A 23,896-nucleotide genomic window follows, 5' to 3' on the forward strand; every position below is an offset into this window, starting at 1 on the left:
AGAAATCTCTCCTGCACAGAAAGCTGAAGGCTGTCACTTTTGACAGTTCGCAGCCATTCTGCTTTCTGTGCCGGCTGAATGATGGACCCCCGAAGCCTAGAGGAAGGAAGGCTGTTAAGGTAAGAACAGGTAATTTAAACTTCTTTACACACTTTAGACACACCAAACACACTTACCTTTGCACTCATGCACCCATCACTCACCTGAACACCGACATCTCGACCCCTCCAAGTCCTTCAACCCGACGGCCCGCCTGCTCTAACCTGGCGTGGTTTGGAGCCATCCGGAATCCCACACGACACCCTTCAAAATAGGGATTAGGCTAAAAACTGCCTGTTAACTACCTGTTAATTGGCACTAATCCCTTCCCGCCTCGGGTCGGCGGGTCCCAGTGCGGGGCGGGTACCCGCCTCCCGTGAAACTTACGTGGAGGCGGGTTTTGGGCGGGATGGTGTCGGGACCCCCGAATTCGGGATTTTAGCCCCCCACACGCCTAAAAGCCCGCCTCACGGCACACTGAAAATCGAGGCCCTGGTCATTTAGCTCAGTGCCATTTGTGGGATTTTGCTGTGTGCAAAATGGCAGTCACATTTACCCACACATCCACAGTCATTGCACTCCAAAGCACGTAACTATCTGTGAAATGCTTTTGAGCCATTCGGGGAGATATGGTAAGGTGCTGAATAAAATAGGCTTTTACTATAATTGTAATTGTGAATGATCGTGGTCATGGTGAACCATCAAAGAAGCTTTATCTTTTACTTTGCTTTGACCTGCATAAAGGTGGTGGCCGGTATTTTTGTCGCATCTCTGGCTGTTTTTTGAAAACTCAAATCTTTTCAACAGCTTTTCACAGGCTGTGCAGCCTGCACTTTTGCCACTTGTAGCAATGTGTTCCATTACCCACTGAAGAACGTTACCCACGTGATGACACTTCAGGTCGTTATGTGTGCTGCGGTCCATTAGGGATCGCAATATTAAAAAAAAAAAGATCTAGATTCAGTTTCCTTCTAGTTAGTTAAACAAAGGTAGGGTATACCTGCTGTGAACAGGAGCTAAGAGTAACCGCACGGCCGAGAGTACACCCAACTACCACGCTCCTAAAGTGTCGTTCCCAGTTCGATGGTGTTCGAATGCTGAGGATTTCTTCTGACTGTGAGTCAGTGTATAGTTCTCTAGGCCTGGCACCAGTACTCTGAATGCTCACTCTTGAAGCCTGAATGCCTGTTGCTGCTGCTGTGACAAAGGGTTAAATCAAGAGCCATGTGTCTGAAGACACGTTGGACTTGCTGGTTACTGGAAATACAACGCAACGGTGGTTTTCTGCCTCTTTTTTTTGTTCCCTTTGGGGTTGGGCGAGGTGGGGGAAGTAAGAGAGCTGAGGATGGAAAGGGCCCATTACTATTAGGACAGGACACTGAGCTGCTCCTGCACATATTTATATGTAAATAGCCAGAGGAAAGGTTGTCACGCATGCAGGAACACAGAAGTGTCTGATGATTAATTGGTGATATGTTGGTATTGAGAGCCTAAGCACAGACAATTCTTCAATTTGGGAGAGGTACGTAACGGTGTCCCTTTCCTGAGGCGGAAGAACGACTTGTGTTTATGTAGCGATTGAAAGGACTTCACATGCACCAGATTATTGCGAAATGTAGTGATTTATGCGGCAGCCATTTTGCACACCGGCTTCCACAGACTGACCAGTGAATCCATTATGGATGGTACTGATTGAAGGGGGAGGGTTGGCCAAACACCGGGACAGCTTCTTGCTCAAATTCAAATAATGCCATGAGATTTTTTGATGCCGATCTGAAGAGGCTGCTCGGACCCTTGATTTGATGTCTCATCGGAAGGTCGGCGCTCCCTCAGCCTAGACTATTTGTTCAAGTATTGGAATGGGGCTTCAACTCACAGCCATTTCATTTAATTATTTTTTGAGCGGGTGGGTGAATTGTGATCCCACCATCTCCACGAATCTCGTACCTGTGACCAAGGGTGCTGAAGGTTTGAAGACGAGAGCGGTCAGATTGTGTTTGTATTGCGTCGTTGGTCCGGCGATGAGGCTTTCAATGCAGCGTTCTCTTTCTGGTTTACTCGCTCGGACCTTATTTAAAGCCAAAACTCCAGTCATGACCTTGATGGTGCAAACCTCACAGCAGCACTGGGAACCCAGTGCCGTTTCTGTTGTAATTACTCTGGTGTTAAGCCGCCTTTGGAATGGACCATCTAATCTCAAGGGTTCCCATCTTCTCCATCACCCCTCTGTTGGCATGTCCTCCATCAGCGCTATTGCCACTTTCTCTAATTATGCGTTCCGTTTATAAGATGTTTTTGAAAAACAAGATAAGGCACTCTGATTCTCTCACCCTCCCTCACCCTCTTTCTCTTTCTCATTCTTTCTCTCTTATTCTCATTCTCATTCTCTCTTTTTCTCTCTCTCATTCTCATTCTCTTTTTTCCTCTCTTCTCATTCTCTTTCTCGCTCTCTCTCATTCTCTCGCTCTCTCTTTCTCACTCGCTTGCTCTCCCCCCCCCCAACCAGCCTTGAACTAATTAAACACGGTTGGCTTAAATCCTTAAACCACTCCACTGTACTTGTGCGAATTGTACAGGTGGGTTGGTGTGCGTCGGAGGCGAGCTCAGTTCAGCATCCACCACATTGTCTCTGGGAGTGTTTCCACTGCAGCCAACAGTGCGCCTCATGAAATGCGGCTGCGAGCTCTATTGACTAACCTGGGTAACCCCTCTTCACCAGAGGACAGTCCTCTCTTAAGTAGTCTTTCTTGAGGCAGTGCGCTTTCAGCGGGCGCAGCGAATATGATGCCAGGGCTTCCTCTGGCACGTGATCTGTTTTTTATGTTGATTTTGTGCTGTGTTCGTGCTGCTGGCGGCCGGTCCGCGGCGCCCGAATATCCGGCGGCAGACAGTTTATAAAACGAAGGTCTTCCCAGCCTCTGCCATTGGCGAATCTGGCAAGCCTGACTTTGGCACGTTTGCAGCACGAGGCCAACAGAAAAGCTGCTTTAAATAGAATTCTTTCTCGTGGAGCCCTGAAATAGTCAGTGCAAATCTGCTAACCTGTTACAGGAGCCCCAGAGGTACTTGGCAAGTATTAACCTGTGATTCACTCAACAGTGCTACAGTTGTAACCTTTGTTGCATCGCTGGAGAACACATCCTGCACTTCACTGCCGACAGATGTTTACAGAAGTTCTGTGTTTAGAATTGTTCCTCAAATTCCAGCAGTTCCACAGCAGTTCCACAGCCAGCCGTCTGCAGGGGAGTGAATTGTAAAATGGATTCGTTTGGAAATGCTGAAAAGGATGCAGAAATGCTGAGGTGGGGGGGCGGTGGGGAAAGAGTCCTGGGAATTTGACTCGCGGCCCAATGAAGTCAATAGCCGCGAGCTGTTTCGACATGGCGGTGTCCAGATAAGGCTGGAACTGCTGTCCTCCCTGCCACCGCTTTGCTCGACTGGTGGAACACTCGCCTCAGAGTCTGAGGCAGAGGTTCGTGGGTTCAAGCCCCACTCCAGGCCTTGGCATAAACTGGGCTGAGACCCCAGCACAGTACTGCTGCATTGCTACAGGGGCTATGCTTTGGATGAGACGTTAAAACCGAGGCTGTGTTTGTCGTGAAGTATCCGACAGTCCCAGTCGAAGAAGAGCAGGGTAGGCTGGCCCGTATTCCTTCAGTAGCTCCAAAAAGAGATAACTGGTCGTCCAAGTGCTGTTTGTGGGATCTTGCTGGGTGCAAATTGTATACCTACATGACACTGTATGTGAAGCATGTTGGGAGAGATGTGATGAGATTTACTTCAGTGTTTTAGAAACCAAATGGCCTCCGTACAGTGCTGTAACAGTCTGCGATTCCTATATCTACGCTTGAACTGGAAATTGCCTACGTAAACTTGCCTCGCTGTAATTACACCTTTTGCCAGTGGTGGTGTAGTAGAGTAAGATTTTTAATATTGTTATAACAACAACTTTCATTTATATAGCGCCTTTAGCATAATAAAACATCCCAAGGTGCCTCACAGGAAAGTTATCCAAAAAAAAACTGACGAGCCATATAAGGCGATATTGGGACAGGTGACCAATAGCTTGGTTAAAAAGGTCGGTTTTAAGGAGTAGAGCGAGGCGGAGAGGTTTAGGGCGGAAAATCCAGAGCTTGGGGTCCCAGACAGTGGAAGGCACGGCCGCCAACGGTGGAGCGATTGAAAATGGGGGATGTGCGAGAGGCCAGAATTGGAGGAGCGCCGAGATCTTGGGAGAATTATAGGAGGTTATAGAGATAGGGAGGGGCGAGGCCATGGAGAGATTTGAAAACAAGGATGGGAATTTTAAAATCGAGACGTTGCCAGAATGGGAGCTGATGTCGGTCAGCGAGCACAGGGGTGCCGGGTGAACGGGACTTGGTGCGAGTTGGGATACAGGCATATAGAGAGATAAATTTCAATGGGTGGAATATCCTGGGCAGCACACCCATTATGTCCCAATATACATGGTCGTTGGCCACGTTCTGGGGAGTATGTTTTCCCTTTGGTCGCAAATTCACTCACATTCGCAAGCAAAGGAAAGATATTCCTTGGTGTGTGGAGTAGCGTTTACATTTCTGCAAGCCACAGACTCTCGCTCCGCAGACTCGAGCACATAAATCTAGGCTGACACTTCAGTGCAGTGCCGAGGGAGTGCTGCACTGTCGGAGGTGCCGTCTTTCGGATGAGACGTTAAACCGAGGCCCCGTCTGCTCTCTCAGGTGGACGTAAAAGATCCCACGGCCACTATTTCGAAGAAGAGCAGGGGGAGTTCTCCCCGGTGTCCTGGGGCCAATATTTATCCCTCAACTAACATCACTAAATCAGATTATCTGGTCATTATCACATTGCTGTTTGTGGGGAAAACTGACCATTTTTAAAAAAAAAGAAAGATTTGCGTTTATATTGAGCCGCTCCCAACCTCAGGACGTCCCAAAGCAATTTACAGCCATTACAGTCACTGTTGGAACGTAGGAAACGCAGCAGCCAATTTGCGCACAGCAAGGTCCCACAAACAGCAATGAGATAATAACCAGGGCATCTTTTTTTTTTACTGGCGTTGGTTGAGGGGTAACTGCAAGGTGAGGTTAAGTGGCAGCAATCCCTTTCCTGCGTCTTTTTTTTTTAATCAACGTGTGTTAAAATGTAAGTGTATTGTTCCCGTTTAAATGGCTGTAATTATTTCAGCCTAATCATTACTGATGGCCTTGCTTCTGCTGCACGTTTCATTAGGTTTTGATGTGGCCCTATCGGAGAGTGAGCAGGTGCAGGGCTCTGTGTCATTACACCACGTGTCTCTGGGTGACTGACGCGCTGCCACCGTTGATGGTGGAATTCGCATTTCAGCGCTGTAGAAACCTATCTGAAAAATGGATTAATCTAACCTTGCTTTTGTCCCTCCTTCTCCCGTAGTCGACACTAAGCCAAAGCTGCCTGATTTTGATTGCCGGCTCGAGCGATCAGCTTTTAACCTGCCCTTTTTGGTTTTTTCCCCCTTGCCCCGATCCCGTTCCACCCCCCCCACCGCCCCCCCCCCCCCCAGTCCCTGAGGCACTGGGCACGCTCCAATACTTCCAATAGAGAGCCGAGGCAGGCAGCTTGACCACAGCTGAACCCAGCCCTCCCTTCCCCAGACACGTATCATGTGAGCCTGTGAGATATATATATATATATATACACATAATAACAACAACGGGCATTTATTTTTCTTTCCATCTCTATCCATTTTCCTTTCTCTTTTTATTCACATTTTTCTCTCTCATCTCGCTCTCTCTCTCCCCCTCTCCCCTTCTCACTGTCTCTCCCCCTCTTTCTCGCTCTCTCTCCCCCTTCTCTCTCGCGCTCTCTCTCCCCCTCTCTCGCGCTCTCTCTCCCCCTCTCTCGCGCTCTCTCTCCCCCTCTCTCGCGCTCTCTCTCCCCCTCTCTCGCGCTCTCTCTCCCCCTCTCTCGCGCTCTCTCTCCCCCTCTCTCGCGCTCTCTCTCCCCCTCTCTCGCGCTCTCTCTCCCCCTCTCTCGCGCTCTCTCTCCCCCTCTCTCGCGCTCTCTCTCCCCCTCTCTCGCGCTCTCTCTCCCCCTCTCTCGCGCTCTCTCTCCCCCTCTCTCGCGCTCTCTCTCCCCCTCTCTCGCGCTCTCTCTCCCCCTCCCTCGCGCTCTCTCTCCCCCTCCCTCGCGCTCTCTCTCCCCCTCCCTCGCGCTCTCTCTCCCCCTCCCTCGCGCTCTCTCTCCCCCTCCCTCGCGCTCTCTCTCCCCCTCCCTCGCGCTCTCCCCCTCCCTCGCGCTCTCTCTCCCCCTCCCTCGCGCTCTCTCTCCCCCTCCCTCGCGCTCTCTCTCCCCCTCCCTCGCGCTCTCTCTCCCCCTCCCTCGCGCTCTCTCTCCCCCTCTCTCTCTCCCCCTCTCTCGCGCTCTCTCTCCCCCTCTCTCGCGCTCTCTCCCCCCTCTCTCGCGCTCTCTCTCCCCCTCTCTCGCGCTCTCTCTCCCCCTCTCTCGCGCTCTCTCTCCCCCTCTCTCGCGCTCTCTCTCCCCCTCTCTCGCGCTCTCTCTCCCCCTCTCTCGCGCTCTCTCTCCCCCTCTCTCGCGCTCTCTCTCCCCCTCTCTCGCGCTCTCTCTCCCCCTCTCTCGCGCTCTCTCTCCCCCTCTCTCGCGCTCTCTCTCCCCCTCCCTCGCGCTCTCTCTCCCCCCTCCCTCGCGCTCTCTCTCCCCCTCCCTCGCGCTCTCTCTCCCCCTCCCTCGCGCTCTCTCTCCCCCTCCCTCGCGCTCTCTCTCCCCCTCCCTCGCGCTCTCTCTCCCCCTCCCTCGCGCTCTCTCTCCCCCTCCCTCGCTCTCTCTCCCCCTCCCTCGCGCTCTCTCTCCCCCTCCCTCGCGCTCTCTCTCCCCCTCCCTCGCGCTCTCTCTCCCCCTCCCTCGCGCTCTCTCTCCCCCTCCCTCGCGCTCTCTCTCCCCCTCCCTCGCGCTCTCTCTCCCCCTCCCTCGCGCTCTCTCTCCCCCTCCCTCGCGCTCTCTCTCCCCCTCCCTCGCGCTCTCTCTCCCCCTCCCTCGCGCTCTCTCTCCCCCTCCCTCGCGCTCTCTCTCCCCCTCCCTCGCGCTCTCTCTCCCCCTCTCTCGCGCTCTCTCTCCCCCTCTCTCGCGCTCTCTCTCCCCCTCTCTCTCTCCCCCTCTCTCTCTCCCCCTCTCTCTCTCCCCCTCTCTCGCGCTCTCTCTCCCCCTCTCTCTCTCCCCCTCTCTCGCGCTCTCTCTCCCCCTCTCTCGCGCTCTCTCTCCCCCTCTCTCGCGCTCTCTCTCCCCCTCTCTCGCGCTCTCTCTCCCCCTCTCTCGCGCTCTCTCTCCCCCTCTCTCGCGCTCTCTCTCCCCCTCTCTCGCGCTCTCTCTCCCCCTCTCTCGCGCTCTCTCTCCCCCTCTCTCGCGCTCTCTCTCCCCCTCTCTCGCGCTCTCTCTCCCCCTCTCTCGCGCTCTCTCTCCCCCTCTCTCGCGCTCTCTCTCCCCCTCTCTCGCGCTCTCTCTCCCCCTCTCTCGCGCTCTCTCTCCCCCTCTCGCGCGCTCTCTCTCCCCCTCTCTCGCGCTCTCTCCCCCTCTCTCTCTCACTCCCCTCTCGCGCTCTCTCTCCCCCTCTCGCGCGCTCTCTCTCCCCCTCTCGCGCGCTCTCTCTCCCCCCTCTCTCGCGCTCTCTCTCCCCCTCTCTCGCGCTCTCTCTCCCCCTCTCTCGCGCTCTCTCTCCCCCTCTCTCGCGCTCTCTCTCCCCCTCTCTCGCGCTCTCTCTCCCCCTCTCTCGCGCTCTCTCTCCCCTCTCTCGCGCTCTCTCTCCCCCTCTCTCCCCTCTCTCTCCCCCTCTCTCCCCCTCTCTCTCCCCCTCTCTCTCGCGCTCTCTCTCGCGCTCTCTCTCCCCTCTCTCTCCCCCTCTCTCCCCCTCTCTCCCCCTCTCTCTCCCCCTCTCTCTCCCCTCTCTCTCCCCTCTCTCTCCCCCTCTCTCCCCCTCTCTCTCCCCCTCTCTCGCGCTCTCTCTCGCGCTCTCTCTCGCGCTCTCTCTCCCCCTCTCTCTCCCCCTCTCTCTCCCCTCTCTCTCGCCCTCTCTCTCGCCCCCTCTCTCCCCCTCTCTCGCGCCCTCTCCTCCCTCTCTCGCGCCCTCTCCTCCCCTCTCTCGCGCCCTCTCCTCCCCTCTCTCGCGCCCTCTCCTCCCTCTCTCGCGCCCTCTCCTCCCCTCTCTCGCGCCCTCTCCTCCCCTCTCTCGCGCCCTCTCCTCCCCTCTCTCGCGCCCCTCTCCTCCCCTCTCTCGCGCCCTCTCCTCCCCTCTCTCGCGCCCTCTCCTCCCCTCTCTCGCGCCCTCTCCTCCCCTCTCTCGCGCCCTCTCCTCCCCTCTCTCGCGCTCTCTCCCCCCCTCTCTCGCGCTCTCTCTCGCCCGCGCCCCCTCTCTCGCCCGCTCCCCCTCTCTCGCCCGCTCCCCCTCTCTCGCCCCGCGCCCGCTCTCCCCCCCCTCTCTCGCCCTCCCTCCCCCTCTCGCCCCCCCTCTCGCCCCCTCTCTCTCCCCCCCTCTCTCCCCCCCTCTCTCCCCCCCTCTCTCCCCCCCCTCTCTCCCCCCCCTCTCCCCTCCTCCCCCTCTCGTCTCCCCCCCTCTCTCTCCCCCGCGCTCGCCCCCTCTCTCACCCGCGCTCGCCCCCTCTCCAACCTTCCTCTATTGCTCTCTCTCTCACCCTCTCTCACACACCCCCCCCCCCCCTCCCAGGGCTACAGTTCCACCAGTAGAGGACGTACCTCACTGATCTGAGCACACCACCTCTTGACCAAGTCCAGCTAACACTTGACAAAGGGTTTCGACCTGAAACGTTGACTCTCTTTCTCTCTCCACGGATGTTGCCTGGCCTGCTGAGTTTTTCCAGCATTTCCTGTTGTTATTTCCAGCTAACACTGACTGCGGATTGATCCTGGGACTTCCAGTTCTTTCTGGCTCAGCCACACGCTGCCTGTTTCCATCCATCTTTTGATTGTCCTCCTCTGCTCTCCACGTGACGATCCACAAGACTTGACCGATTGTCACACGGGCAAGGAAGGAGCAACAGTCAGGGTGCAGGGCACCCACACACGTTCTGGCAACTGTCCTTAACACCTGGGGCAAAGAAAGAAGAGGCTCACACTTGCCCTTGGTCACTGGGCGGGCTGGCACCTTAAGGTGGGGGCTTTTGGTCTCAATGGCACAGAAATACTATCTAGTTTTACTAGTTAGCCATGACCTTACTAACTGAATGTAACTTGGTCATTAGTGACTGGTTTGGGGGAGGGTGTGACGAGACACTGGCGTTGTGACGTGTGTCTGGGTGAACACGGGTTCCCAGCTAGCATAGAGCTCCTATGCTGAGAGAGTTCAGGGCCAGTGCTATAAGTAGATTGAAGAATCACATTGGGTGTCTATGTTTGCAATGGGAGAGCAGAAAAATAGTCTGGTCATGTTCTAAAAACAGAATAAACACTTGCTACATGGAGTACCACAGCTCTGAGAGCCTGGGGTTTACCGTCCTCTAAACAGACACTTGCTCGAGTGCTATTGTTACACGTGAAATACTTATTAAAATACAGCACTGAGGAATTAGGTTTTATGTAAATAATGCTGTCATTGCCCTTGGCAGGGATGTATTGTGTATTTATACAGGTGTCGGTGGGGATGTCGCACTTTTTCAAGGAGGCTTTGAGGGTGTCCTTGAAGCATTTCCTCTGCCCACCTGGGGCTCTCTTGCCGTGTCGGAGCTCCGAGTAGAGCGCTTGCTTTGGGAGTCTCGTGTCGGGCATGCGGACAATGTGACCCGTCCATCGGAGCTGATCGAGCGTGGCCAGAGCTTCGATGCTGGGGATGTTGGCCTGAGCGAGAACACTGACGTTGGGGGTGCGCCTATCCTGCCAATGGATTTGCAGGATCTTGCGGAGGCAGCGTTGGTGGTACCTCTCCAGTGCTTTGAGGTGCCCGCTGTACATGGTCCATGTCTCTGAAGCGTACAGGAGGGCGGGAATCACTACTGCTCTGTGGACCGTGAGCTTAGTGACAGAGGCTGTAGGTCCCGCGTTGGACTCATCAGTCACCTGAGAACTCATTTTTAGTGTGGGAGCAAGTCACCCTCGGTTCTGAGGGACTGCCTAAGAAGAAGATGGTTTATACAGCACTTAGCCTGAAATATACCAATAGGTTGTTGCATTAGCCTGACTGTTGGTCAGGACTCTTGCTGTAGATTTTCAATGGGCGATGAATTTAAGCGAGGGGAGGGGGATAAGGTCAGGGTTCACAGTTGCTGCTGGTGCCTGCGACCTGTGCAGTGATTCTCCAGCCAGGCTCTTAACAAAGGAACAGCTACCAGCTCTTGCTGTGTGCTGTGCCAGAGTCCGGCCTGCCTGTCACACGCGCCCTGGTCACGATTGGTTCCTTTCTACCTCCCCTTCCCCCAATAACAGACAGACATCCTGGAAAATGTGCTCGTCACAGGCAGCTTGTTGAAGAGCCTCGGCGTAATTAGCGACGGCTGCCCATAATGATTTGCAGCCAAGTCTAAGCTCTGAAATTTCTTTCAAAAACATGAAGTACTCCTTTGGCTGTACACAATGTTATTTGAAGAGGTGGTGTGTGTGTGTTCTACCTTGCCCATGTTTTTCAATTATTCTGCGGACTTCTGTCCAATAATCCTTACTGACGCACACCAGCTGTCACTGAAAGGTGGGTATTATTTTCCCTTTTCCACAATTAATTGCTCTTGCCGACCCAACAGTCCGAGGAGAATCGGGAGGTTTCCAGCTTGGGTTGGAGGGGAGAATAGAGGGAATCTTGGCCGGTGGGCAGAATGTTGAGGCTCTCGTGCTTCAGCTCGATTGACTCGGGGTGCAGTGCAGTTACCTCACCAGCTGAGGTGTTTTTGTACAGAATTACGGGGGCACAACTGTACAGAATGAGGACGCTGGAGTAAAACTCTTCAGTGCTTTCCCCTTCCCCTCCCCTCCCACCCCACCCCACAATATGTTTGTCCTCGAGTGGGCACACCCGGTGACAGGGAATTTGTACAGGGAATGCATTAATTTATGTAAAACGAACTCTCCCTTCTCTTCTTAACACCACACACACTCACCCCACTCACTCACTCCACTCACTCCACTCACTCCACTCACTCCACTCACTCCACTCACTCACATTGCGATGCAGAACCCAGCAGTGCTGGGGGCCCTCTAGATCCTCATCCATAGAATTAGAATTTTACAGCACGGCAACAGGCCATTCGGCCCACCTGGTCCGTGCCGGTGTTTCTATCTCCACACGAGCCTCCTCCTACCTTACTTCATCTCACCCTATCAGCATAACCTTCTATTCCTTTTCCCCTCATGTACTTATCTAACTTCCCCTGAAGTGCATCTCTGCTGTTTGTTTCAACTCCTTGTGGGAGCGCGTGCCACAGTCTAACCACTCTCTGGGTAAAGAGTTTCTCCTTTATTGGATTAATGAGTGACTATCTTATATTAATGGCCCCAACAAGTGAAAACATCTTCTTTCTGTCTACCCTTTCGTAATCTTAAAGGCCTCCACCAGGTCACCTCTCCCTCCTCTAGCCCCAGTCTGTTCAGTATTTCCTGCTAGTAGTACCTCACAGTTCTGGTATCATCTTTGTAAATCTTTTTTGCATTTTCTCCAGTGCTTCTATATCCTTTTTTGCCAGGCTGGTCGGGGCGAGGGACCTCGAGGGACATTGTCCGACTCCCCATTTTTTAGCAAGGGGTCACTGCCCAGGAAAAGGGAACCCTTGCTGACATTCTTTTTTCATTCCCTTCGCTAACCCAGGGATGGTGTAGTTTGGGTGGACACCTTCAACAAGGGAGAGGAGAAGCGAAATGGAATGGGGACATAGAAATGCACCGACGAGTCTTTGCTCAAAGTTTTGTGTCTTTAGTTTTTTTTAAACTTGTTGAGTTCTTGTGTTGAAGTTCTTGGTTGTTTTGATCAGTATACGATCTTGGCAGAGCAGCTCAGTGAATTAACAGCTGTTTGTGTAAAGGGACTTTAGACAGTTGGGCAACATACTGTTTCCTCCCGCCCTACTACATAGATTACATAGAAACATAGAAGATAGGAGCAGGAGTAGGCCATTTGGCCCCTCAAGCCTGTTCCACCATTTAATGAGATCATGGCTGATCATCCAAATTCAGTACCCTGTCCCTGCCTTCTCCCCATATCCCTTGATCCCTTTAGCCTTAAGAAATATATCTAACTCCTTCCTGAATATATTTAATGAATTGGCCTCAACTGCCTTCTGTGGTAGAGAATTCTACAGGTTCACCACTCTCTGGGTGAAGAAATTCCTCCTCATCTCTGTCCTAAATGGCTTACCCCTTATCCTTAGACTGTGACCCCTGGTTCTGGACTCCCCTTCCTGCATCTAGTCTGTCTAGTCTTGTTAGAATTTTATAAGTTTCAATGAGATCCCCTCTCATTCTTCTAAACTCTAGCGAATATTCTAAACTCTAGCGAATATTCTAAACTCTAGCGAATATTCTAAACTCTAGCAAATTAGTTGAAGATATTTTAGCCTCCTAAGAAAAGAAGACTCCCTGTCCTTCTGCCTGATTTAATTCAAAATGGCCGACCATCTGTCCTTGTTCTTTGGTCTCGCGTAGGCCTTAGATGATTGAGGCGTTTTGAGGGAACAAAGCAAGTCAGAAAAGGCGAATGGTTGCACCAGCCATTCTACAACAGCCCACCACTGGACACAACCTTGGGGTCTTGACTCTACTTCTTTATAACCTTAAAGATGTGGTGGGGGGGGGGGGAAGTGCACCACAAACAGACATGAGCCTTGTTTAAATTGCCATTCACAGCAATTCAGCCTTGAGGTGGTGGATCCAATAAGGAAGGGCATTGTATCATTGTATTCCCTCTGTAGCTCCTTTACCAGTTTATTAGACTGCTCTGTCAAGCTTCTTTAAGAACAATTACTTCCATTTCTCATCCTAACTGTTCCAAACCTTAAACACAAATGGTGTGTGATAGAGTACGAGTGTGTGAGAGGGCTTGAGGTAATGTTTAACTGCTGTACATTAATTAAAAAAAATTGCTAAATCCTCGAAGCCTTTAACCATTTCCTGCCCGTGGTTTGGCTTACTTTGAGTGCATTTTCTCAATTAACAGTTGCAAGTGAGATATGTTAGTGCACTGCAATGGGGAGGCCTCACTGCTACAGTTTATGCCAGACTATAACTCTGGTCAAACTGCAGGATCACACCCACATAAATGGAATTTGATTACTAAATTAGTAGAAATAGAAAATGCAGCATAAATGTTGGGAAATCCTGTGACGTTGGCTGTTAAAAATCACTTGTTAAGGAGATTTTACTGAAATTGGCTTCTGGTGTCAGCTTGGCTCAATGGCAGTGTCCTTCCTTCTGATCAGAAGGTTTTACGGGTTCAAGTCCTGAACATATAAAAGCAAAATACTGCGGATGCTGGAAATCTGAAATAAAAACAGATGGAAACACTCAGCGGGTCAGGCAGCATCTGTGGAGAGAGAAACAGAGTTAACGTTTCAGGTCGAGGACCCTTCGTCAGAACTGGAAAAAGCTGGAGATGGAACAGGTTTTTAAGCAAGTGTAGGGGCGGGGAAAGTGGGGGAGGGGAGGAGAGGAAAGAACAAAAGGGAAGGTCTGTGATAGGATGGAAGGCAGGAGAGATTAAGAGACAAAAGGGATGATGGTGCGAGGCGAAAGGAGATGGTAATGGGACAAGTCAAGAAACAAAGGATGGCGCTAGATGAAGTGTAAATGGCGCTGGCAGGATGATCGACAGCTGCCATTTGAGAGAGAAAAAAAGGATAGGGGCAGAGGTTATGGTCTGAATATATAATCTGGGCTGGCGCTGCAGTGCAGCACTGTCGGAGGCGCCGCGCTGTCGGAGGCGCCGCGCTGTCGGGGGCGCCGCGCTGTCGGGGGCGCCGCGCTGTCGGGGGCGCCGCCTTTCAGCTAAACGTGGAAGATTCCATCGCACCTTTACGAAGAATTGCAGGGGAGTTCTCAGTGCCCTGGCCACCTTTTGAATCCTCCAATCAACAGGTTAATCACCCATCTCGTCGCTTTGTGCGCAAACTGGTTGCACATCGGCCCGCATGGCAACAGTGACTGCCCGTCATTAAGTAACTCATTGGCCGTGAAGTACTTTAGAACATCCCAAGGACACCAAATGTGGAGGGTCAATACAACTCTGTCAGAACCCTTCTTTTTCTGCCGTCCCCCCGCCCCACCCCACCCCCGGATGACTCTGTTGCTTCAAGACACTACGCAAATGAGCTACAAGGATCAGATGGTCTCGGGTTCAATCACTGGGCTGTCCTGAGGCAGCCGGAGCAACAGTTCAAATGCTCGCATTGGCCGTGGCGCCCACTCCAGGATTTGAACACCTAATCTCGGCTGACACCAGGCAGCACCGAGGGAGCGCTGCACTGTCGGAGGTGCCGTCCTTCCCATGAGATGCTCAGCCAAGGAGCCGTCTGCAACTTTTGGCTGGATGTAAACGATCCCATGGCACTATTTTGAAGAAGAGCAGGGGAGTACTCCTGGTGGATTTCCAGAGCTTTTTAAAGCATTTATCCCCCGCACCACCCCCCCCCCACAAATTTTCCCTCCGCTGCCAAAGGCCTTCACTCCCCCTGGTTCTGAGGATGCAACTGGTCTTCCAGTCTCGCCGAAGTGACTATTCTACCCGTGTTGGAACACTATTTGACTGTGGGGTTGAAACATTACAGCTGAGCGTAGTTTTGTTTGCCCTCAGTATATACATATAAAAGAAAAGGGGGGAGAAATTGGGTGAGTAGCGCCACCTGTTAGCGCCTAAAGAGGCAGTCAGTGGCTGTAGCGCCACTGGCTGCGTCTCCGGCGATATTCAGTAGGGGCGCTAATGGTGGCGTTAGGCATTTGCGCTGCGCCGCCACCAATGACGTCATCGGTGTGCGCAGCGCCCCATTCGTGCCCCGTTCGCGATATTTGGTAGCGAACGCCGCAGTTGCGCCGCTCGCTACCCGCGCCCGGTTCACGGGGCCTTACTGTGCCAGCAGCGGCGCAAGTTAAGGTGGAGGTGCGGGGCGGCCGCTTTTTCGGCGGCCGCCTGCCAGCAGCTCCGTCCCCGGCCTCCTAACCCCCCCCCCGCGGCATTGCCGGCTGTTTCCCGAGAGCCCGGCACTTCTCCTTGGTGCCGGGCTCATTTGCCGGCACTCGCGAGCGGGGATCGCGCTGTTGCAGGCACCTCCCCCTTAACAGAGGGAGGAAGGCCTGCAGTACCGCAGCCTGCCGTGCCGCAGCGTGTGGCGCTGCGGCACGTTGCGCTGCGATATTCAGTTTCAGCGCCCTAAGAGGGATGCGGAGCGCCTCGAGCCTCGCCCCGTCTCCCTCGAGGGGCACTGAAACTGAATTTCTGGCGATCGGTATCACACCGATCGCTGCGCTAAATCCTGCGCTTAGCCGACTTTTGCGCCACTTTGGCGTCCCAACCCAATTTCTAGGCCAAGGACTTTAATTTATATAACGCTTTTCATGACCACCGGACATCCCAAAGCACTTTACAACCAATCAAGTACTTTTTGAAGTGTAGTCACTGTTGTAATGTAGGAATAGCGGCAGCCAATTAGCGCACAGCAAGCTCCCACAAACAGCAAATGAAATACGTGACCAGATAATCTGTTTGTGACGTTGGTTGAATATTTGCCAGAACACCAGGAATACTCCCTAAACCTCTCCGCCTTTCTACCCCTCTCTCTCCTTTAAGACGCTCCTTAACACCTACCCCTTTGAGCAAGCTTATCCTAATATCTCCTTATGTGGCTCGGTGTCAAATTTTTGTTTGACAACGTTCCTGTGAAGTGCCCTGGGACGTTTTACGATGCTAAAGGTGCCATATAAATATAATTGTTAATAATTTACTTGATATTTCCATCAACTGGTGTAGCAGTAGATTTAAAATGTGCTTTTCTGTGACTCTGGGTGACGGGCTCTCGAAGCTGGGGCCTCGATTGTACCGCCCAGTGTAAATCACCGGACTTCCCTTTTTGCCGGCAGCAGTGGAGACCCACTGCGTCCGAGCTCAGTTCCGTCCTGGATCCAATCGTCCAGCAGGCAACTGGCGGCAAACTTGAAAGGTGAAAAGCGGGGAGAGCGGCGCGGGGAGCTGACGATTGGTGCGCCTGTGCACCGAGGCTGCAATTTAAAAAAAAAAGTGTCCTAAAAAGAGTCTTCTCATGTTATCAGGAGCTTAGCAACAATGAGTCAGACATTATCCACTTAGCAACAGGCCTCACTGCAGACTGCCTCTCAAAAAAAACTTGTTTGGCGTAGTTATTTTAAGCACACATGTGCAATATTACATCAGTGGTTAATGTTGTAGCACACAAACTGCGGTATGGATTTGTTCTGCACTTTGCGTGACCTAATTCCCTTTAGATTTGTCTGTTCTTTCCATGTATTAGTCACAGTTTGCCTTGGGTTGCCGCCTGTAATTAAGTCAAAGGCAGGTGCTGGGTTTAAACAGTGGTCTTCGAAAAGCAAAATTGCATTTTTGCTTTTTAGAAAAATGTGCGCACGAGTTCAGTGGATGCTGGGGGAGACTCCAGCCCAGGACATTACCCTTGGGCAGTGCCCTTGACTCTTGACGTCGCTCTGACGCATAACCGGTACCGCTTCTGGAGTCCCGGTGGCATCGGGAGACCTCTCGCGCTGCCATGGGATCGGCTGTGCTGTGCCGGTAAATGCCAGCCTGTTCGTCTCTCTGCTTTGAAATGCCCACTTTAGCTGCCCGCATGGGCCTCGAACAGGCTGGTCCGTCAATATAAATTTGGGGTGAGTGAGGCATGAATGTAGTCATTGATGTTCTTCCCCAGGCCGGATAACCATCTGATCTGCGATCGATAGATTTTTGTTCGGCGAGGGTATTCAGGGTTACGGATCCAAAGTGGGTAGGTGGAGTTAAGATACAGATCAGCCGTGATCTAATTGAATGGCGGAACAGGCTAGAGGGGCTGAATGGCCGCCTCCTGTTCCTATGTAAGTGCGGAATAAGATGCTTAAACCAATCGGCTTTACGGTGGTATATTTCCACAGCTCGTTACTAAAAAATCTCTCCTTCCTCCCCACCCCGTTCAGCTCTAAGGAGGCTGATTTTGAATGACCCTTAAGGTAAAAGGTCATTTAAAGAGTGGGGATTTTTGCAGTCTGTGTCTTTTGATACCCGGCAGCAGAATGACATGGTCCTTCTTTCCCGGTGTGAATGATTTCCATGTCAGTGTAACACGCTGCTCGTCGCTAACTACAGCATTTGCAAATTGCATCTTTTAGAATTCCTTAAAGAGATATTGTCTCTGAATTGTGGACAGGCTCAGTTGAAAGCAAAAAGGCAGGATGACACTTGAGTTCTTCCTCGAACCGTACACTGAAAGTTCTCTGCACAGTACAGGAAACTTTCGATTTACCGGCACCTAAATAACCGGAAATGTCGGTTAACCGGCAAAATTCAGGAGTCGGTTCAGGTAACTTTTATTACTTGCACAGCGACAAATGGAGGAAGGCAAGGGTGTGGCTGCAGCTGTTGCTAAGCTACAGAGACGCTTGCAACTTGTGGACATTGTTCTGAAGCTGTTGCTAAGCAACAGGGTTTGTTGCTTTATACGGAGCGCTCAGCTCCCTATCTTTTACTATAGCGTTCGGTTATCCGGAATTTTTGATGAACCGGCACCACGTCGGTCCTGTCCGTGCCGGATTAAAAAAAAGTTTCCTGTAGCTCCTTTGAGCAATGTGATATTAAGTCTCTTTCCTTGTTGCCAATCAGCCAAAGGGTGGACTGGGCCAACACTTTGCCTTCAGCTGCCGAGGCCCTAAGCTCTGGAGTTCCCTGCCTAAACCTCTCCGCCTCGCGACCTCTCTTTCCTCCTTTAAGACGCTTGTTAAAACCTACCTCTTTGACCAAGCTTTTGGTCACCTGTCCTAATATCTCCTGATGTGGCTCGGTGTCAAATTTTGGTTGATGACCCTGCTGTGATGTCTTACTGCGTTAAAGGCGCTGTGTAAATGCAAGCGGTTGCTGCTGTGGTGGAGTCGCTGGCTGGGGCACAGAGTTTGTGGTGGGGACCAAAGACCGTGGCTTGGATCTTTCCCAATGTTTAATTGGAAGACATTTCTGCTCATCTGGATGTCAGTCAAGCTAAGCGACAAATCAGAGGCAACGGAGGGGTCGAGCAAGGTGGTTGATGAGGTAGAGCTGGGTGTCAATCAGTGTACATGTGGAACTTGACGTTTTTGGATGCTGTCACCGAGGGGAAAATCCCACCAAGCTCAACATTGACCTGGCGGCGGCAAAGCTGGGCTTACAGGGGCTGGACCTGGCAGCCAAGGGAGACCGTTTACAAAGCAGCAGCGACCCTACCTCTTAAATCCGTGTCCGAGGCCGCCTCACAAAAAAAGGACATCCAGCGGCCAATGCCTGGATTGAAGAGGCAGTGAGGAAAATGAAACACTGTACATATTAACCATACTCCGGCACGCTGATTGTTCTTAACCGTCGATAGCAAGTGCATATTCGTTGTTGGCTCCTCTCCATAACGCACCCCTCACTGGTACATGTTTGTTAGGCTCCCAAAGACGGTATATTGGGAGGCGTCTTCCTGTGCAACAAAGGGAAAGGCTGCCTTTGGACTAAGCTTACAATATAGAATCATACAGCACAGGAAGAGGCCATTCGGCCCATCGTGCATGTGCCGGCTCTTTGGTAGGGCTCTCCAATTAGTCCCACTCCCCTGCTCTTTCCCCGTAGCCCTGCAAATGTTTCCCCTTCAAGTATTTATCCAGTGCCCCTTTGAAGGTTACTATTGAATCTGCTTCCACCGCCCTTTCAGGCAGCGCATTCCAGATCATCATCGCTCACCTCATCCGCATAATTTGCCTCAGTTTATCCCATCCGAGATCTCCATTCGCGTGGCTGCCACCATCCCAAAGTAGCGCGTTGTAATTGGCTGCGTAAGTGCCTGCAGCTGTCCGGCATGCTGTTGGGGAAACTTGTGCTCAATTCACTCCAGGTGTTTCCACGTTTTCCCTGGCAAAATGCATTGATTGAACACCTGGAAGTGTCAAATCTGCTTCTGCATACCAACACCCAATGGTTAATTGGCGTTGGGAGAGCGTTTCACCACCAGGAAAGGCTTTGACGGTTTCAAACGGTTTTGTTTTCTGTACTGAGTAATTACAAGGCATTGAAAGGATACACATTTGAATCGGATCAGTGTTGATGAGTGCCTAGTGGCTCCGTTCTTAAAGGCACAGCCCAGTGGGTCAGTTCTTAAAGGCACAGCCCAGTGGGTCAGTTCTTAAAGGCACAGCCCAGTGGGCCAGTTCTTAAAGGCACGGCCCAGTGGGTCAGTTCTTAAAGGCACAGCCCAGTGGGTCAGTTCTTAAAGGCACAGCCTAGTGGCTCCGTTCTTAAAGGCACAGCCCAGTGGGCCAGTTCTTAAAGGCACGGCCCAGTGGTCAGTTCTTTAAAGGCACAGCCCAGAGTTGAATTAAGTCCTACAGACCGGGAAGGATCCAAGTGTCACCTCTGCTCTGTCTGGGTTAGCTAATTTCAGCCAGAGCAACAGTAGAGTGATTCAAAATAGTGATTCCCTCTCTTTCCCTCCCCCTCCCCACCCCACAATGATCAAATAGTCTTTCGACCCTCACATTACATACTTGCACATAAAGAATGTCCATCTGGACCAGGCACCAGAGAGTGGTCATTTTACGTGAGCTATGAGTCGGTGCCTTCGAGAGGAAGGAGGAAAGAATTGAGGAGGTGGGGTTGAGGTGGGGGATGAGTGGCTGGGAAAGGAAAGCCTCCTCTGCGTTTTAGGTGAGAGTAATTTGCAGCAATTTTCACGATCCAGTTTGAAATAAGAGAACTCCGAGTTGCTATGGATTTTTTTTTTTAATGCCCCTGTGGAACCTTTAATGGGCTCCAGATTGGACCTGAGCTCGTTATGGCTTGGCTTGTTTATAAGACCATTGAGCATCAGAGACTTCAATTTTTCCGACGTGGATTTCACATTTCCAGGTGTGTAACAGCGATGTGTTTTCGAGTGAGTGTTTCTGTCCTCGGGCTTTGGCCTATCCAGAAACTGAGGATCACAGCCTCAGGAAATCTCTGGATCTGGTCATGGAATCGTAAGAATATCACATCTCTGAACCAGGCCATTCGACCCATCAGGTCTCCACATGAGCCACCTAGCCTAATCCCACCCTCCTACTCGATCTCCATACTCTTTTTTTAATATTAAATAACAACAGAAAATGCTGGAAATACTCAGCAGGCCAGGCAGCATCCGTGGAGAGAGAAACAGGGTTAATGTTTCAGGTCTTTAATATTCCTCTTTCACAAGCATCTGTCTGCTTCCCAACAAAAAGAATTGATGGGCTTGTTTCCACAATTTGTGGCAGAGAATTCTATTCTATTCAGAGAATGGATTTGTTGCAACATCTCCTTTTTAATTCTTTTTGTGATCATTTGAAATGTGTGCCTCCTTGTCCTTGTTTTGACAGTGAAAGCAATGTATCACTCTTTTCCCATACCACAACCTTTCACAGTTTCCACCTGGTCCTCCCTTAACCCTCTCTGGTCCAGTGACAAAAGCCCTAGCTCCTCAAATTTCTCTCTGTAACTTTTAAGCCCACGTCCCGGGCAACTTTCTAGTGACTGCAATGTAACGTTTGCACTGCTTTTACACCCTCCCTGTAACAGGGTACCTAAAACGACACCCGATACTCCAACCGTGGTGTTGTGGTTCGGAGGAGACGTTCAACCGAGGTCCCGCCTGCCCTCTCGGGTGGACGCAAAAGATCTCCTGAATGGGACCCAGGTGCGAGTAGAAGCCGATTTGTGCTTAGTTGCTCCAGACAGGGCCCAACGTTCAGTTCTCAATTCAGTGGCAGTCGTGAGTGGGGTTGCCAACTGGTGGGACATATTCCTGGAGGTTCCAGCACATGACCTCCTGCCTCCAGTCGCCCCGCCGCGCCAAACGGGCATTTTAAAAATAATCACATCCAATATTTTAAAACCAATAAACAAAAGTGTTCAAAGAAAATGTGTGGAAAAAAACCCCACTCTCTTTTAATGCTCTGTGATTTTTTTTCTCCCGGATTGTCCGTGACGTAAGAAAACTACTAGGCACTCGGTCTAAGCGTTAAACAAAGCTTTAATCAACTGTTTTACAACATGGCGGTCTAGTTGTGTCCTTCACTAGTTCCTGTTAAGAATGTCCTGCACAAGCTGGGCCCGTGCCCGAGTATTTATACTCTCCCTGGACAGCGCCACCCGCAGGCCGCTCAGTATTATTTCATAAGTCTTTCTTTCATGAATGACTGATTCATGTCAGTCCGCACCGGTGTCCAGGAGTTTAATCTACAATTCCTGGAGACTCGAGGGCAACCCGAGAGGCAGGTTGGCAATCATGGTCTGGAGGTGTTTTAAATGCAGTATGTTTTGATGAATTCCCCAAACAATCAATGGCCCACTCGTCGGCAACATCTGGTCATTTCAGGAGACATCCAGTGCCTTGGCGTCGCTAACTCGGAGACTGGGGATTAAGCTCGAGGTGGTTGGGGGGGGGGTGCCCTTGCTCGTACGGTTTCATCCCGCACTGCAAAGAGGCACATTGACCAGCCGAGCTATTGGGGCAGCAGGCCCAATGATGCTCGATTCGGTTAGCCCTCTGCCGCTGGTCCTGCCGCTGGTCGATCCCCTTGTGTCGTTCTGCAAATTTGAAGCAGGTTCAGCAACGAAGACCCACTCGCTTGCTCGCTCTCTCTCGCGCTCTCTCTCTCTCCGCCGCCTTCCCCACCCCGCCACCATCAGGAAAAAGGTCAGATGTTTATGAGCAACTTGCGATCCCTTTCAGATGATGTGAGCTTCAAACTGCTTTTCAATTGGTAATAATATTTAGCAAACATGAAGTACACAACTGCTGGAAGCTGTATGCTGCCACTTTGGGGAATTATGTTATGGCTCTTTTACAGCTGTTTTAAGTGGGAGAGGATTAAACAGATCAGGATATTTTGAAAGAAAATTAGAGAACAAGTTTGGAACAATGTAGCCAGGCTGTACGTTTTTTTTATACCGGCGTATCAGATGGAAGGAATATGGAGTTTTAATACCAAATACAGGAAAAATGTTTATCAAAGCGACTTGCTAATGTTTTTTTGATACGTTGCCAGTGTCTTGTAGTTCTATTTGAGCTTCTGTAATTTGTTGAACAGTGAAGGATGGGTGTGTGTGTGTGTGTGTGTGTGTGTGCGTGTGAGAGAGAGAGAGACCGTCAGTGCCATAAGGAGCAGTACTGTATGTAGCCAGCTGCACGTGCGGCATGGTGCTCGCCTCCCCTCGCAGATCTGTTTTCCATCTCCACTCTTGGCTTCTCCGCAGAATCCTGGAGCGTAACGGTGAACAGCATCTGTCTGCCTCCTCTGGGCTGCCCGCAGGTCACTTTGTCGGAAGCAGGTGCGCCGAGCAATCCCAGCGCGGCCTTTACTACTACTCTGGGACTGGTCTCTGATTCACCGTTCACCAGCGGGGCAGCCGGACCGCCGGGCCTTTCTCGACGAGGTCCGGAAAATCGTCGCCGGCCCTCCGTCAAAGCAGCACTCGAGATTCTAACAACAGCTGGTCCCAGACAAATATCACCTTCAGTGAAGACTTTTGAGGCAGGCTAGCTTCCTGGAAGTTTTTCCAGGAGTTTCTCCTGGAGCGTGTCGGTTGCAGAATCCCTTGGCCACAAGCTGCAGTCTGCCACACTCCAGCATGCGTCTGTTATCCTGTATCAGCTGCCTGGGATGACTGGGCAAGGTGATTGAATTGCCAGGGTGAACCCACCCTTCAATAACAGACTTGCTGTCGCCGCGCATTCCCTGTTTGTAGCAAGATGGGGCTGAAGATGTGTTCACGACATGTTTTCCTCTTCCCCTCCGCCCCAATACTTCCTGTGGCGCCTATAATCTTTGATGCATTTGCGCAACATGCTGTTGATTTCAACACATCAATGCAAATGTGGGTGGAATTCTTTTTTTGATGTGGTGTGCATTGAGAGTTCGCTTACCTTGAGTAAAACGTTCCTGTGGCTTCACCCGCCCACTTTGTGTGTGTGTTGATGGAGCACATTTCTTCCACAGTGTGATGACATGGCAGCTGCACTCATTCTCTCGCTCCCTCTCTGGCACGCTTCTGCGCTCCTCTTCTCGCTCTCGCCCGCGCCCCCTTCTCCCCTCGCCCGCGCTCCCCTCCTCGCCCTCGCCCGCGCTCCCCCCTCCTCGCCCTTGCCCGCGCTCCCCCCTCCTCGCCCTTGCCCGTGCTCCCCTCCTCGCCCTTGCCCGTGCTCCCCTCCTCGTCCTTGCCCGCGCTCCCCTCCTCGTCCTTGCCCGCGCTCCCCTCCTCGTCCTTGCCCGCGCTCCCCTCCTCGTCCTTGCCCGCGCTCCCCTCCTCGTCCTTGCCCGCGCTCCCCTCCTCGCCCTTGCCCGCGCTCCCCTCCTTGCCCGCGCTCCCCTCCTTGTCCTTGCCTGCGCTCCCCTCCTCGCCCTTGCCCGCGCTCCCCTCCTCGCCCTTGCCCGCGCTCCCCTCCTCGCCCTTGCCCGCGCTCCCCTCCTCGCCCTTGCCCGCGCTCCCCTCCTCGCCCTTGCCCGCGCTCCCCTCCTCGCTCTCGCCTGCGCTCCCCTCCTCGCCCTTGCCCGCGCTCCCCTCCTCGTCCTTGCCCGCGCTTCCCTCCTCGCCCGCACTCCCCTCCTCCCTCTCGCCCGTGCTCCCCTCCTCGCCCGCGCTCCCCTCCTCGCCCGCGCTCCCCTCCTCGCCCTTGCCCGCGCT

General features: G+C 52.3%; 1 protein-coding gene across 12 annotated transcripts in view; it reads left to right on the forward strand.

Annotated features, from left to right (window-relative positions):
- zmiz1a (zinc finger, MIZ-type containing 1a) overlaps positions 1-23,896 on the forward strand; it is a 527,531-nt gene that overhangs the window by 118,973 nt on the left and 384,662 nt on the right. The window lies entirely within an intron of this gene.

This window comes from Somniosus microcephalus, chromosome 29 (genome assembly GCF_052327205.1).
Source record: "Somniosus microcephalus isolate GS21.2 chromosome 29, FLI_Smic_1.0, whole genome shotgun sequence".
Lineage (NCBI taxonomy): Eukaryota > Metazoa > Chordata > Chondrichthyes > Squaliformes > Somniosidae > Somniosus > Somniosus microcephalus.